This window comes from Podarcis filfolensis (genome assembly GCF_964270895.1).
Source record: "Podarcis filfolensis genome assembly, chromosome: 5".
Classification (NCBI taxonomy): Eukaryota; Metazoa; Chordata; class Lepidosauria; order Squamata; family Lacertidae; genus Podarcis; species Podarcis filfolensis.
This window is the reverse complement of record NC_139608.1, coordinates 77,175,413-77,189,238: the sequence shown is the minus strand read 5'-3', so window position 1 is coordinate 77,189,238 and position 13,826 is coordinate 77,175,413. Positions and strand designations below refer to the sequence as shown.

General features: G+C 44.8%; 1 long non-coding RNA gene across 1 annotated transcript; it reads left to right on the top strand.

The window, feature by feature from the left end:
- Positions 1–8,073: 8,073 nt before the first annotated feature.
- On the top strand, positions 8,074–9,065 carry LOC310763760. Its single transcript, XR_014548792.1, has 2 exons — positions 8,074–8,265; positions 9,009–9,065. It is a non-coding gene; the product is annotated as an uncharacterized lncRNA (long non-coding RNA).
- The last annotated feature ends 4,761 nt before the right edge of the window (positions 9,066–13,826 follow it).

Sequence of the window (13,826 nt, the reverse complement as noted above, 5' to 3'; positions counted from 1 at the left end):
CTTTTTACTCACTAAGAAAGTACCCCTTTAGACCTCTTGCAGCTGCATGCAAACCAGTTTTCAGAGCTCACATGGCTGGTGGCTACTTCTGAACAGTGTGAACGAGATTCATCTTAAGGGTCTCTTCCACTGAACTGGCATCCTGCCAGGAGGGCGTGGGGAACACCAATTCTGCGTGAAAGAGCCATGCAGGTGTCTCCATCCCTGGAATAGAACAATTCAGACCCACACCCCCGCCATGCATCATCTACTCATAAAAGAGTAGCCTCCAGGTATATCTAAAGGATACCTTGGCATGGAAAGAATCCATGTTGGGAGGAGATATGAGAATTTACTTACTGGACAGGAAGGGTGGCCCTCAAATGAATTTAGGCAGTCCAAATATGGAGGGTGGATGCTTTAGGAGGGAGGTGTGTTGCCAATAAAAGATTTAGAAGAATGTATCAATGGGACCTGTATGGGTTTTGATGGTTTTCATTTCTTTGGGGGGTGGAGAATGGAAGGGAGTTTAACATCCTTTGGTTCTTGTTCTGTCACAATTTGTGGTTGTGGTTGTTTTTGCCAGTGTACTGGAAGAAGCAAAGATCACCAGTGTCGAAGCAATGATTTTTCAACATCAACTTCATTGGACTGGTCATGTTGTGCGGATGCCTGATTATCATCTTCCAAAGCAACTACTCTATTCCGAACTTAAAAATGGAAAGTGTAATGCTGTTGGTCAACAAAAGAGGTCTAAAGATTGTCTCAAGACAAATCTTTAAAAATGTAGTATAAACACCGACAACTGGGAAACACTGGCCTGCAAATCCTCCAATTGGAGAACAGCCCTTACCAAAGGCGTCATGGACTTTGAAGACGCTCAAGCTCAGGACAAAAGGGAGAAACGTTCTAAGAGGAAGGCATGCTTGGCAAACCCTCCCCATGATCAACGCCTGCCTGGGAACCTATGTCCCCACTGTGGAAGGACGTGTTGAACCAGAATTGGCCTCCACAGTCACTTACGGACCGTGTTTATGGAAGACAATCTTACTCAGCTACGAGTGATTGCCAAAGAAGAAGAATCTTTGTATTATTTTTTTAAAAATCTATATAAATAATGAAATCTCCCATGTTTGGGTTTTGAAATATTGGCAGATCTCAAGACTCCTTGATTACAGCATGCGTTTACACTTCTTTCTTCAATTCAGCTATCTCTCTTGTTACCTGGCTCCCCCCCCCCCTTTTCACCTTCTCTCTTTTGCTTCCCTGTCTGGTATCCAGCCAAAAATGACTCAGCAATATCATCACTTCCTGAAGAGCAAGGAAGAGAAAGTCTATATTTGCTGAATAACGCAGGCATCGGACTGTTTTGAGGGTCCTTGTCATACATCAGTGAAGGACTATAAAGGGAGACCAGAAAGTAACAAACCTTGTCTTTTGAACCTTTGTGAGTTTGAACGTTTGTTAGCGACTCGGTGAGATTTTGCTTTCTCTTTGTGCCAGAAATAAAGCAGAACAACAGGAAAGAAAATGTAACATATTGTAATATGTTTTCAAGCTCAGAGAGGGGTGAAAAAAAGGTGCTTCGTTTTATAACGTCGGGCTGAATGACATACCCACTTCTGTTTCATGGAACATATTGGTAACAACCCTCTTTTTATACCAAGAATCACTTCCAAGGTCTCACGACCACCCACACCCCAGTTATATGTTGTTCAAAGTTCTACCTTGTTCAGAAAAATACAATAGTTTGGATATAAAACCCCAAAGGTGCCTCTGTTCTTTTGGTTAAAGATATCATAGACTCTTGGAAATAACAAGCTCCACAGCTCATAGATATCAAGACAAAAGTACAAAGATTCACAAAATGTTTAGGGGTATGTGTACCCCCAGAAAACAACACTGATTGTAGGTGCCAATAAGGGGGTCAGGGAAGAGTCAAACAGTCACCAGGTAAATGGGAACAGAAGGAGTGGTGGTGCTGTTAGCTATCATAACATAGAATAATAGAATCTTAGAGTTGGAAGGGACCAAGGATCATCTAGTCCATATTTTAAGGTTGTTCAAATGAATATTCTAAAATGTAAAATAGAGAAACTTAATAAAAATTATACAAAAAGAAAGGTGTGTCCCCCCAAAAAAATGTTTAGCTAGAATCTCCTTTCTTGTAAGTTGAAGCCATTGCCTTGAGTCCTACCCTCCAGAGCAGGAGAAAACAAGCATGTTCCCTCGTCCATTGAACAGCCCTTAAGATATTTGAAGGTAGCTCTCGTATTTGAGAAAGACTCCCTTTCTCAAAATTCCTGTGCCATCTCTTTCTCTCCCTCTATAAATGCCACTTCCCAACATTTCGCCCCATATTCCCTGTGTCCATCACATTCAATCAATCCTGATAGAAACTGTGTCAGAGTTATGGCAGTGGAGGCTGATTCAGCTCTCAATAAATCCTGTTGAGTTCTATGGAAGAATAGGTTGAAAGCTTGAGCAAACTTAAAAGGATGAAGGGATTGGCTTCTCATTCCAGACACTAGACTCACCATTAAATTCACAGGTAGAGGACCAATTTCACCGCTGCCTTAGTAGTCATCGGTAGTCATCAACTGGGTGCCTCTGCCATCAATTCAGAATGTTGGTGCTGACCTTTAAAGACCTAAATGGTCTTGGCCCTGTATACCTGAAGGAGCATCTCCACCCCCATTGCTCAGTCCAGACACTAAGGTCCAAATCCAAGGGTCTTCTGGTGGTTCCCTCACTGCAAGAAGTGAAGCTACAGGGAACCGTGCAAAGGGCCATCTTGGTAGTGGTGCCCGCCCTATGGAACACCCTCCCATCTGATGTCAAGGAGGTAAGTAACTATACAACTTTTAGAAGATGTCTGAAGGGAGCCCTGTTCAGGGAAGTTTTTAATATGCTGGAAGCCACATAGTGTGGCTGGGGCAACCCAGCCAGATGGGCAGGGTGCAATTATTATTATTATTATTATTATTATTATTATTATTATTATTATCTACAATGAAGTGGGTCATGTTATTGACAACCCAGCTATGGAGTGTTCACCATAGGGAGTTTCACTTCATTGCCTTTTTTCAGCACTGGATGAGAACTTTTCAAAATAATAATAATATTAGGTTGCAAACCATTTTAACCCCTGATGGATTTGGGGTTTTGTGGTATTTTGATTGAGGGTTTAGCAATAGAGTAGAGTCAGATGTTACTGAGCCCCATTGAGTTTGATGGGACAAAATAAAAATGTGGTAACTGGCAACATGATTGAGAGAGGGTAAAACTTGCTTTGCTGTAAGAACCTGGTATGTTCTTTAGCTAATATTTATTTTAAATCAAAGAAGAAGAAAGAAATAACACTATAACCGTATTTTATTTATGACTGAGCGTAGATAGCCTCCCATAATTCTCCAGGCCATTTGTGAGTGGGTGGCAGTGGAGAGTGGCTCTGGCAATCCAGCTAAATGGGTGGGGTATAAATAATAAAATTACTACTACTACTACTAGTAGTAGTAGTAGTAGCAGTAGTACTACTACTACCTAATCAAATAGTCTTCTTAGGGAGTGCAAATCCCCAGAGAATTTCTCAGAAAATTTCTGTGAAATTTTGGTTCACTTAATGTCATATGAAACTATAAATTCATACTGGCTGATGAAGGAAACGCTGAGTTAGGAGAGGAGAACTGGAAGGAATAGGGCACAAGGTCATTGCGTGGACAGGCGGAGTCCCCAGATCCCGCGCGGTCCCCCCGTCATGTGGAATAACGACTCAAGACAACGTGCTATGGGATTAAATTGGCCACAACTCTATTAAATTTCAAATGTGGGTAGACCTTGGCTCAGGCATTGGGCATTCTCCCTCCCCAGTCCCCAGCCGGGGACCTAGGGAGCATGAGGGTTATCCAGTGTGTGTGGGGGGGATGGGCCGGCTCTGGAGAACATATGTTCAAGCAGAGATAGCCGCCCCCGTAACGCCGCCGCCTCAGGGGAGAGCAATGACGACCTTTCGGCGTACGGTCAAAGCCTCCCTTCAGAAAACCCCTTTAACGGGGAACCCTGGTATCGCCGCCGCAAAGAGGAAGATGGACAAAAGGATTCCGCCCAAGGCCTAATACCGCCAAAGTTGTGACATTTTGCTACGGGAAAGGCGAAACCTGCCAATGCAGGGAAATTCCTTTCCGGCCCTTTAACAGCGACCTTAACGTAGCAGCGCCCGCATACCTGTGAAGAAAAGTTAACCTGCAAAACCTGTGAAGAAAAGTTAACCTGCAAAATAAGACATTAACTGAGGGTGGGTAGGGTGGGAGAAGCTCTGGAGCCAAGTGAGGATTCCCAGGTAAGATCCTCCCTCTATTGTGTGGGCAGGTAATCCCTCCCCTACCTGGCCTGGTCTCCTTGGCAACGCTTCCCCCAGGTGGGATTGGACAACTGACTGAGGTAGGCGGAGACCTCCAGGTATCCCACCTGAGGGAAGGCAAAGCCAAGCCTATGCTGTTGGAGCCGCTCCGGATCTAGGGGCTGCACGCGTCCACGCAAAGGGAGCCCCCCGTTTTAAGCGGGGAGCGGTCATTGCTAGTTGCAGAAATTTTAAAATATATTGGGTTGGAATCACCCTTGTGTTTGAAACTTCCTCTTCTTCAATATGGGTATAAAAGTTGGGAGATCCCATTCTGTCAAATATTCTTGAGGGTTGTGGCTAAGATTTTCAGTTTGTTTTTGAGAAATTTCAGCTTAGCCCTTATCTTATGACTATTAAATAAACACATGGCTTTAATAGTTTCAGTAATAAGCTGTGAGTCTCCTACAAAGACCCTGAATTATGAGTGCACTGCCTCGCTCTTTTATTCCCTCTGTTTCCCTCTTTTGCTCCCCTCTTTTATTACCCCTTTCCCAGAATAGGCTAAAAGTGCCAAAGACCTACTGCTCCGCAGAAAGCTCTTTCTGGGCAACTCTGCTATAAATATAACCATGTGGCTGGGCTGGGTGATTACCGTCTTTGAAATAATGGTTTATCACTTTTGCATTTACGATGCCACTGATCAGTTTTTTATAATCATAGGAAGGCTCTCTGGGTCTGCTTTTTGTTGCCTCGTAATCGCCCGCCTTGTGCCGATGAAGCCTCCAAGCTATCAGTTTTCGCGTCTCGCTGCCCGGCCTGGTTGTGTGATGGAGATTGAACAGCCCCTGCATCTTATTTGTTTCTAATCATATTACACTTGTCTTTAGGGCCTCGGCTGCGGCACCTGTGAAGCTCTATCATCATGAAAAGCCAAAATCAGATTGTAAAAGCCTCTGCTGTTGTTGTATCTTTCGCATTAATCTGCATCCCAAAACAATTCATGCTACTAATGGAAATGTGGACGACTCAAACTGATAAGGGCCTAATCCGTGTGCTGCTCTGAATAGCTTTTATTTCCGAGAAACATGACTGGAACACGCTCAGTTGTTCTTCCTTAGTTTGACTGAATAGGAGAGTCCGTCTCTTTGACTTTCATCTACACAAGTGGAAAATAGGCAGAATTTGGTTGAAGGCTGAGCTGCTCATTTTTATTCCAGGTCTGCATACCCTCCAACAAAGGGATTTGGGTGGCGCTGTGGTCTAAACCACTGAGCCTCTTGGGCTTGCCGATCAGAAGGTCAGTGGTTCAAATCCATGCAACGGGGTGAGCTCCCATTGCTTTGTCCCAGGGCCAGCCAACCTAGCAGTTTGAAAGCACACCAGTGCAAGTAGATAAATAGGTACCACTGTGGCAGGAAGGTAAACAGCATTTCTGTGTGCTCTGGCTCCTGTCACAGTGCTCCATTGCACCAGAAGCGGTTTACTCATGCTGTCCACATGATCCAGAAAGCTGCCTGTGGACAAACACTAGCTCCCTCAGCCCAAAAGTGAGATGAGCACTGCAACCCCAAAGTCGCCTTTGACTAGACTTAACTGTCCAGGGGTCCTTTACCTTTTTTCAGCATGAGGTCACAATGGCCAGTCTCTCTCCTTCAAGCAGCCATGGTCCTTCAGGCAAGCAACGCTACCATGGCAGCATGGGGTCACAATGGCCAGTCTTTCTCTTTGAGCATCAGCGCATGGTCACAATGACTAGTCCCTCTCTTTGGCGCCAGCAGCATTAACATTAGCCCACAATGGCCAGTATCCTTCTCTCACTGAAATGAGCAGCAGCTGAAGCATGCTGGGACACAGCCTTCAGGGGTCGCATAACTCCATAGCCTCCAACATTTCTCAAATGAAAAGAGGGATGTCCTATGGAAAAGCATGACATTCCGGGATCAGATCAGAAACTGAGACTCATCTTGCTTTCAGCCCAGAAACTGGGACTGCTGCTGTAAATTTGGGACTGTCCCTGGAAAACAGGGACATTTGGAAGGTCTGGGTCTGGTTAACCTTGTAAACTCCATGACACTTGCCAAGTCAAAGGGCCAAGAACCATGGGGCAGGGGAAAGTTTGGCAGAAGGAAGATTGTGACAAGAAATTCCTCCACCCCCTTTTTTGGATAACCATGATGGGGAGAAAGGATTGAGCCATGTCATGTGAGCATCTTTACATGTCTGTCCATTTATCCAGTTGCTTCATCCTTTGGCCAGAGATTGGTGCAAGACTGGCATAAGAGACATGCCTGATGGCAATTCTGCTTACACATCTGCACACACATCTGTAGGGCTTGATCAAACTAACTGCAGGGGCATCGCTGGGCACAGATATTTGGAAACTGATTCCTCCTTCAAGAGAGGACACTTGCTCTTGTCTAATAAATGGCTATTGGTTTTCAGGGGAAAGGACATATATTCTAGACCCCACCCCCATCATTGTTGTTTGACACCATCATTCTCATTCAGTTATTTCTGTTTCATATACTTGCATGAAGAACCTTAACGGTACACTGCATCTCGTCACCAGAAATAAAAGTGTTATCTCCTGAAAGGTCATGTCTCTTAAGATTAATGTATCGCGCTGAAAACAAATACCACTGGCAATTATCATGGGAGCAGAACCACCACCACCACCGGGCTCTATAAAAGAAAAGGTGCTGGCTTTCATTCCGTGCTACTCAAGATCACTTGCAAAGTGTCTGTTGGCACTTCCTGTTATGAATCCACCTGTCACAAATCACATTTCATCAGCCGAGGCGGAAGAAAAATATAATGCAAAAAAGACCTTGGGATCTCATGTATAGCCATCCAACAACCGTGGCTTTGGCTTGACATTTGCAGGTTGCTTCAGATGGGTAGCGGTTCCACGTTCAGTTTTATGGCATTGTTAAAAAGCACCAGGAAGGTGGAGAGTGTGTGTGAGTTGGCAATAGATTGTGGGGGAAAGTGTACGGCCTCTTCAGTGACACCAGCGCCTGTCTTTTATACAAGATCTGCTTCAGGCAGGAAAACCTCTTGTGTTGTCGCTGTCGCACATGAAGTAAGACATGGGCATCCTGGTGTAAGAGGCTGGAATGGTGGGGACGACCCACCCCCTTCTCCTGAACCTTCCTGAGAACAAGAGGGCAGTATGGATTTAGAACAGTGGTTTGCAGAAGGTTCAGAAGCTGCAGAGGGGAGAAGTTGGGAAATATTGGAAGAGGAACAACAGGAAGAAAAAACACCAGGGGAGAGACAGCTGAGAGACCCAGTGTCTTTGGAAAGCATTGCTGATGCCCCTTCTCTCAGGACCAGACATGCATTGAGAGCAGTAGAACAGAAAGCTCAGAGGCAGAAAGCTCAGATTAGCCGACACAGGGATGACGTAGAATAGGAGAGATGGAGGGGGTGGGGCTTTACTCGGAGCAATGCCATTATCTAAGAGAGACTGCATTCCTTCATCTCTCTCTGTGAATATATTAAATAAATGACTTGGGAAGGACTATTATTGTTCCTCTGCTTTTTGGCTGCTACCATGGGATTTCCAGAGGTTGTGGACTGGGCCAAGAGAGAAGTTTCAGTGTGCTGCAAGGAACCAAGGGTGATGTCCAGTAGTGCCTCCATCCTTGCTGGCCACAACACAACCTTGCATGAGGTCATTGCTGACATCATAAAAGCGGTTGATTGTAAGCTATTTTCACTTGATCCCACTGTGTGTATTGTAAGCTTGTGTTCAGTATGGAGATGTGGAGGCTCCAGCTGCTTGATGGGAGTTGGGAAATGGGCCTGGTCCCACCTGGAGTTGCCAAAGGTTATTTAAAAGAACAGTGGGCTAGTGGCCAAGGAGGATCCTTCACTATTGGTGGTCTTGAGGAAAATAAGGCTGCCAAGTAGGTGAAGCTAAGCAGGAGTGGGTCTGGAAAGTGCCTGGATGGTGGACCCCATGGAAGTCATACATATGTTGCCTTGAGATCCATGGTGGAAGAGCGAGTGGGGTATAAATGTAAGAAAATGTTTGTAGACTACTGTGCTGTCACTTGGAGATAGGCTGGAGAAAGGAGGGGGAAAGGAGGAGGGAAAAAGGAGGAGGAACATGGGTGAAGAAAGCTTGTCTCCTTTCTGTCCGAGGTCTAGGGGAATGTGGGTGCCGCTGTGGTCTAAACCACTGAACATCTTGGGCTTGCCAATCAGAAGGTTGGCGGTCCGGATCTCCATGATGGGGTAAGCTCCCGTTGTTCTGTCCCAGCTCCTGCCAACCTAGCAGTTTGAAAGCACACCAGTGCAAATAGATAAATAGGTATCGCTGTGGTGGGAAGATAAACGGTGTTTCTGTGCACTCTGATTTCCATCATGGTGTCCCATTGCATCAGAAGCGGTTTACTCATGCTGGCCACATGACTCGGAAAGCTGTCTGTGGACAAATGCCTGCTCCCTCGACCTGAAAACGAGATGAGTGCCGCAACCCCATAGTTGCCTTTGACTGTACTTAACCTTCCAGGGGTCCTTTACTTTTACCTTTACCTAGGGAGGAAGGGCAAGTGCTCACAAGAGCAGGCCCAGACCCTAACCTACCCCACACTGTGAAGCAATATAAAGAACTGAAATAGGCTGTTCAAGAGCTGAAAGACTAACTATTAACTACGATAAATACTTTTCTTCCAGATAGTGAAGCACCATCCACATGGCATGTTTTCAGAATCATTAAAAGCACCTTCATTTATCACGAAGGCCCCGGTAGCCTTTCTTCTCATCTTTGCCATTTTATGCCTATTTAGAACACAGCTCTTTAAAACGTCCCCAGGAAATCTATAAAAGCTCGATGGAAATAATTCTGCAAAGATTTTTATAGAGAAGCTCGTGGAGCACAATTAATGCTTTCGGTTCGGTGTGCATCATGCTAACTACAGGGCTTCCGTCACCCATAATCTATATAGTTGGCCTTTCTGGCACCGGATGGCAGTGTTTGGGAAGGCAAGAGATATCTGCAGGGAAGAATTGGGAAAGGCAGCTCTACTGCCAGGGTGGTTCGGACCCTCAGGCTTGGGGGCTGAATGCAATTCTCAAAGCTTCTCTCTCTGACCCAGGCAACATCTCTTTGTGAGCCTCACCTCCTCCTTGCCCTTCTTCACACACACCCTGAGTGTTCTTTCCTAGTTGGCCTGTTTCCTTGAAAAGGTCTCTTGAAAAGGATGGAGAGGGATGTGTAACTGTGTACAGAAACTAGCCTGATTTACAGAGGCAGAATTTAGATTGATTGCTCCGCCCTGATCTCCTTTGGAGGGAGGGCAGGATATAAATTTTATTTTTTAAATAAAAAAATAATATGATGCCTCACCTGGTGGGTGGGCAGAGTAGATTACATGCATCCACCTCTCAAGAGAAATGGTGAGGATCTGGCCAAGCAAAGTGCACCCCAAATTTAAGCTGCAGTGAGAAAACGCCTGGTCACATCCCTGGCCATCACCTGTCCTAGCTACAAGAGGACCCAAAATTGGTCTGCAAATTTCAGCTAGGAGAAGCCATGATGTTCTCTGTGGGAAGCGCGTGCATGACACACACACCCCAGTTGTACATTCCCCATCATATTGTGCGGTGTGCACATATCGCTACACTAAAGACCTGCAATGATTTGACACCAAGCGTTGCTTTCCCTGAAAGAATTCTGGGGATTGAAGTACGTTGATCCAGGGTGCTGAGAGTTTTCTGTTTAAGATCTCTAGGTCCCCGGAATCGATTCTTGTTCTGTGAGGCAGAGAGAAAGGGCTACCACATTTTCAGACATTTACAGAGGACCATTTGCAAGGACGCCTGAAATGCTAGCATTTCTCACAATAAATTCTGTATTAGTGCAGATATACTACCAGGTCTCTCTAGATTAGGGTTGCCATATATCAAACAGGGAAAACCCAGACAGAAAAGTTGTTGGTTTTTTCGGGGGGGCCAGAGCTGGCAAAATTGCAAAAAAATAAAATAAAAAATCCATTGTCCTGTACGGAACAACCTTACATTTACAGAGCAAAATATCCTCTTGAATTATATACCCATCACATCGAACCTTACAAAAGGACAATACGAGTGGACTCTCCACGCCCTTACCACAACAAAAAGACTGATACAGATGAACTGGAAAAATAAAAATGTGGCTCCCTTCTATGTTGGATTGAAGACTTATACAAAATGGCAACATATGAACAACTTGCATATAAATGCAGACTTGCCATGGACAAATTCAATGATATTTGGAATCCATTCTTACAATTACTGTAATAGATTAAGATCTGATGAAGTGCAATAACAACTTTGTAAAATATACAGTTTGGGGTGTTTCTTTACCTTCCCTTCTACACAGGTGCTGTTTCTCGTTCTCTTTTTCTCTCTTTTATTTACGGCTCACCATGTTTAGTGCACATCTAATTATGTACTTTCTGAACTTTCAATAAAGATGTCTGGAAAAAAGAAAGAAATGCTGTTTTTGAGCTATTTTTATAGGAAATCAGCAAAAGGCACTGTCGACATGGACTGCCATAGGTCCAGATTTTCCCTGTTAACGATTTTCACCCAGACACTGCTGCCGACTGCAGTATTCTGAATATGTCCGATACGTCCCAGACATATGGCAACCCTGCTCTATATAAGATTTTCCACAGACATTCTGAACCATGGGAGCCAACAGAGAGTTTGGATTACCATCTCACTGGTGCCCTGAACCCTCCCAGAAACATTTTCAAGTACAGTGGAAGCTTGATTAGCTATCTCAGTTGGAGGACATCTGTAGCCATTTGAAGGGGTGATAGCTGACAGCTGAGTCTGCTAATCATATTACCCATGCTAATCAGTGTTAATCAATTCATGCTGAACAATGATCAGCAGAGGGCATGACCTCATTCCAGTTAATCCGGACACCTGTGAGTGCAAAAGAACAAAGATTATGGGAAATTAATTTAAATCCAGGCTTAAATTCTGCACTAAATGTTATGGTCATTTTTTTTATTGACTTTGGAAAGATCAGGTGGAGGCTGTAACTTTGAAACAGGGACGCTTGAGCAATTTGACCCACAGCTCTAGAACTAATGTGCAGCTCAGGATTTAGTTACCCAAAAGATTTTGCATTTGTCTGAATGCCCTGGTGCAGTTCTTGGCAGATGTAGTTCAGACAGACAGACAGACAGATATGTTTATTTAAATAGTAAGCATTGTGATCTGTTTATTTTTTTAATCCTACAAATTAATTCAGAAACCGGATGGAATTGAACTATTTCTAAAAGCATACGAATGTAACACAAACCAGACAGATATGGATTTAACGATCCCTATTGCGGGTGGCGCTGTGGGTTAAACCACAGAGCCTAGGACTTGCCAATCAGAAGGTTGGCGGTTCGAATCCCTGTGACGGGGATGAGCTCCCGTTGCTCAGTCCCTGCTCCTGCCAACCTAGCAGTTCGAAAGCACATCAAAATGCAAGTAGATAAATAGGTACCACTCCGGCAGGAAGGTAAACGGCATTTCTGCGTGCTGCTCTGGTTCGTCAGAAGCAGCTTAATCATGCTGACCACATGACCCAGAAGCTGTACGCCAGCTCCCTTGGCCAATAAAGCGAGATAAGCGCCGCAACCCCAGAGTCGGTCACGACTGGACCTAATGGTGAGGGGTCCCTTTACATTTACCTTATTGTAGAATTATTGGGGCTGTAGTTAGATTTGTTCCATTATTTTACTTAAACATTCTTTTAACCATGTACTTTTTCAGCTCAGTTGTTTTCATGGCAGAAACTTTCACTGATTTCAATAGGGCTTACATCTGGGTAAATGTGCACAGGGTTGCCCCATATATCCTTGTTTGTTTTGATCAATGGAATGTGGAAAAATGTAAGAGTTTTAGCCTCTCTCTTTCTGTCACTTCTTAAGTAACTCTTTTGATTTGGGTAGGCATCAATCGTGAGCCTTCTGTCCGATCAATCCTGCCATCCTAAGCACATTTTCAAAGCTGTAGGAAGCGCTGGGGCATATTCTCAAGTCTGTGTATACAGAAGCGAACTGTAAATGTGTTTAGGGAAAGGGCAGTAGTCAGGAAACAGCACTTCCACTTCTAAGTCAAAAGAACAGCCAATGGACTCCTTGCACTTCATTGATTTAACCTGCATTCCTGTAAGTCAGCCATACTGATCAGTCACAGCAGCTCTGCTGACAGCGAAAGCAAATTAAAAATAAATAAAAATACTGTTATTGTGTTTGAGGTGTATTACCAGAAATGCAGCTGGCAAAGAATTCCACACCCTTATCGAACCTTCTTATGCATAATGGATCCCCTTTGATTTTTTCTGATGCTTGAGGTTGTGAACTTATTGGATTTATGTCAGCAGCTAGAATTTTTGCAGGGGCTATTATTTGGCACGTCCAGTTTTATTTTGATAGTGGTAATGAGCTTGGATGAGAGACTTTCTCCTCCTGAGAGATGTCTTCTGCATAAAATCTCAGTTCTGTGGAAATGGAAGGGGAATATATCCCAAACCATATTATAAATAGTAGCAGTGGGAGTACCACTTCAGGCTTTTGAGATAGGGGTTTCACGTCTTAATAAAAGATTTATTTATTTAAAAGGTTTATATCCCACCTTTTGGCTGCAAGAGCCCTAGAGGTAGGGTGGTCCCTTATCACAATACTAAGAAGGCGGACACAGGTCTCTGTAATGCCAAGTATGGAAGCAAATTTAAAAATAATTGCTATAATTATATACAATTGTAGCAAACATCTCTTCAAAGCCGGCTTGGCATGGGAGACCCAGATGGCTTGTAGGGCTCTTGAGGAAACATAGAGAGGTCAGTGAGGCTGAGGTCATGGGTGTCAAGACTGGGCATAGAGCTTGAGCCCACAAAAGAGGGAGGCAATTTATAAAGCCAATTTCACCTATATCTGAGGTCCCTTGGGGCCAGTCTGGGAGCTGGCTGGTGCAAGGTCAGAGACACAGTGTAGGGGTGCCAGTGGGGCTGTGGAGGAACCCACACTTGTGGAGAGGAAGGCCATGCTGTGCTGGGGGCTCCGATGTGGGGCACCTAGTTTGTTCCCCACCAAGTGCTGCGTCGGCTGCTCAAGCTCCCCCCCAGCACAGGTGAACTGTCAGCACTTCTTGCCCCTGATGAGGGGAAGGGTTGCTCTGATGGTGTCAGCGGTGAGGGCTGGGGTGCTGTGGCAGGATCCGTCACCCTCCGCACTCTGTGCGTGCTCCCTAGTGAGCAGTTACCCCCCCCCCCCCGGCACACCCGCCTGCCTCCTGGTGCACATGCATCAGCCCAGTTGTTGTAGTAATATTTATACCCCACCCATTCGTCTGGGTTTCCCCAGCCACTCTGAGTGGCTCCGAAAAGATTAAAAACACAATAAAACACCAAACGTTAAAAACGTCCCTAAACAGGGCTGCCTTCAGATGTCTTCTAAAAGTCAGATAGTTGTTTATTTCAGATAGATGGGAGGGCATTCCACACGGCTGG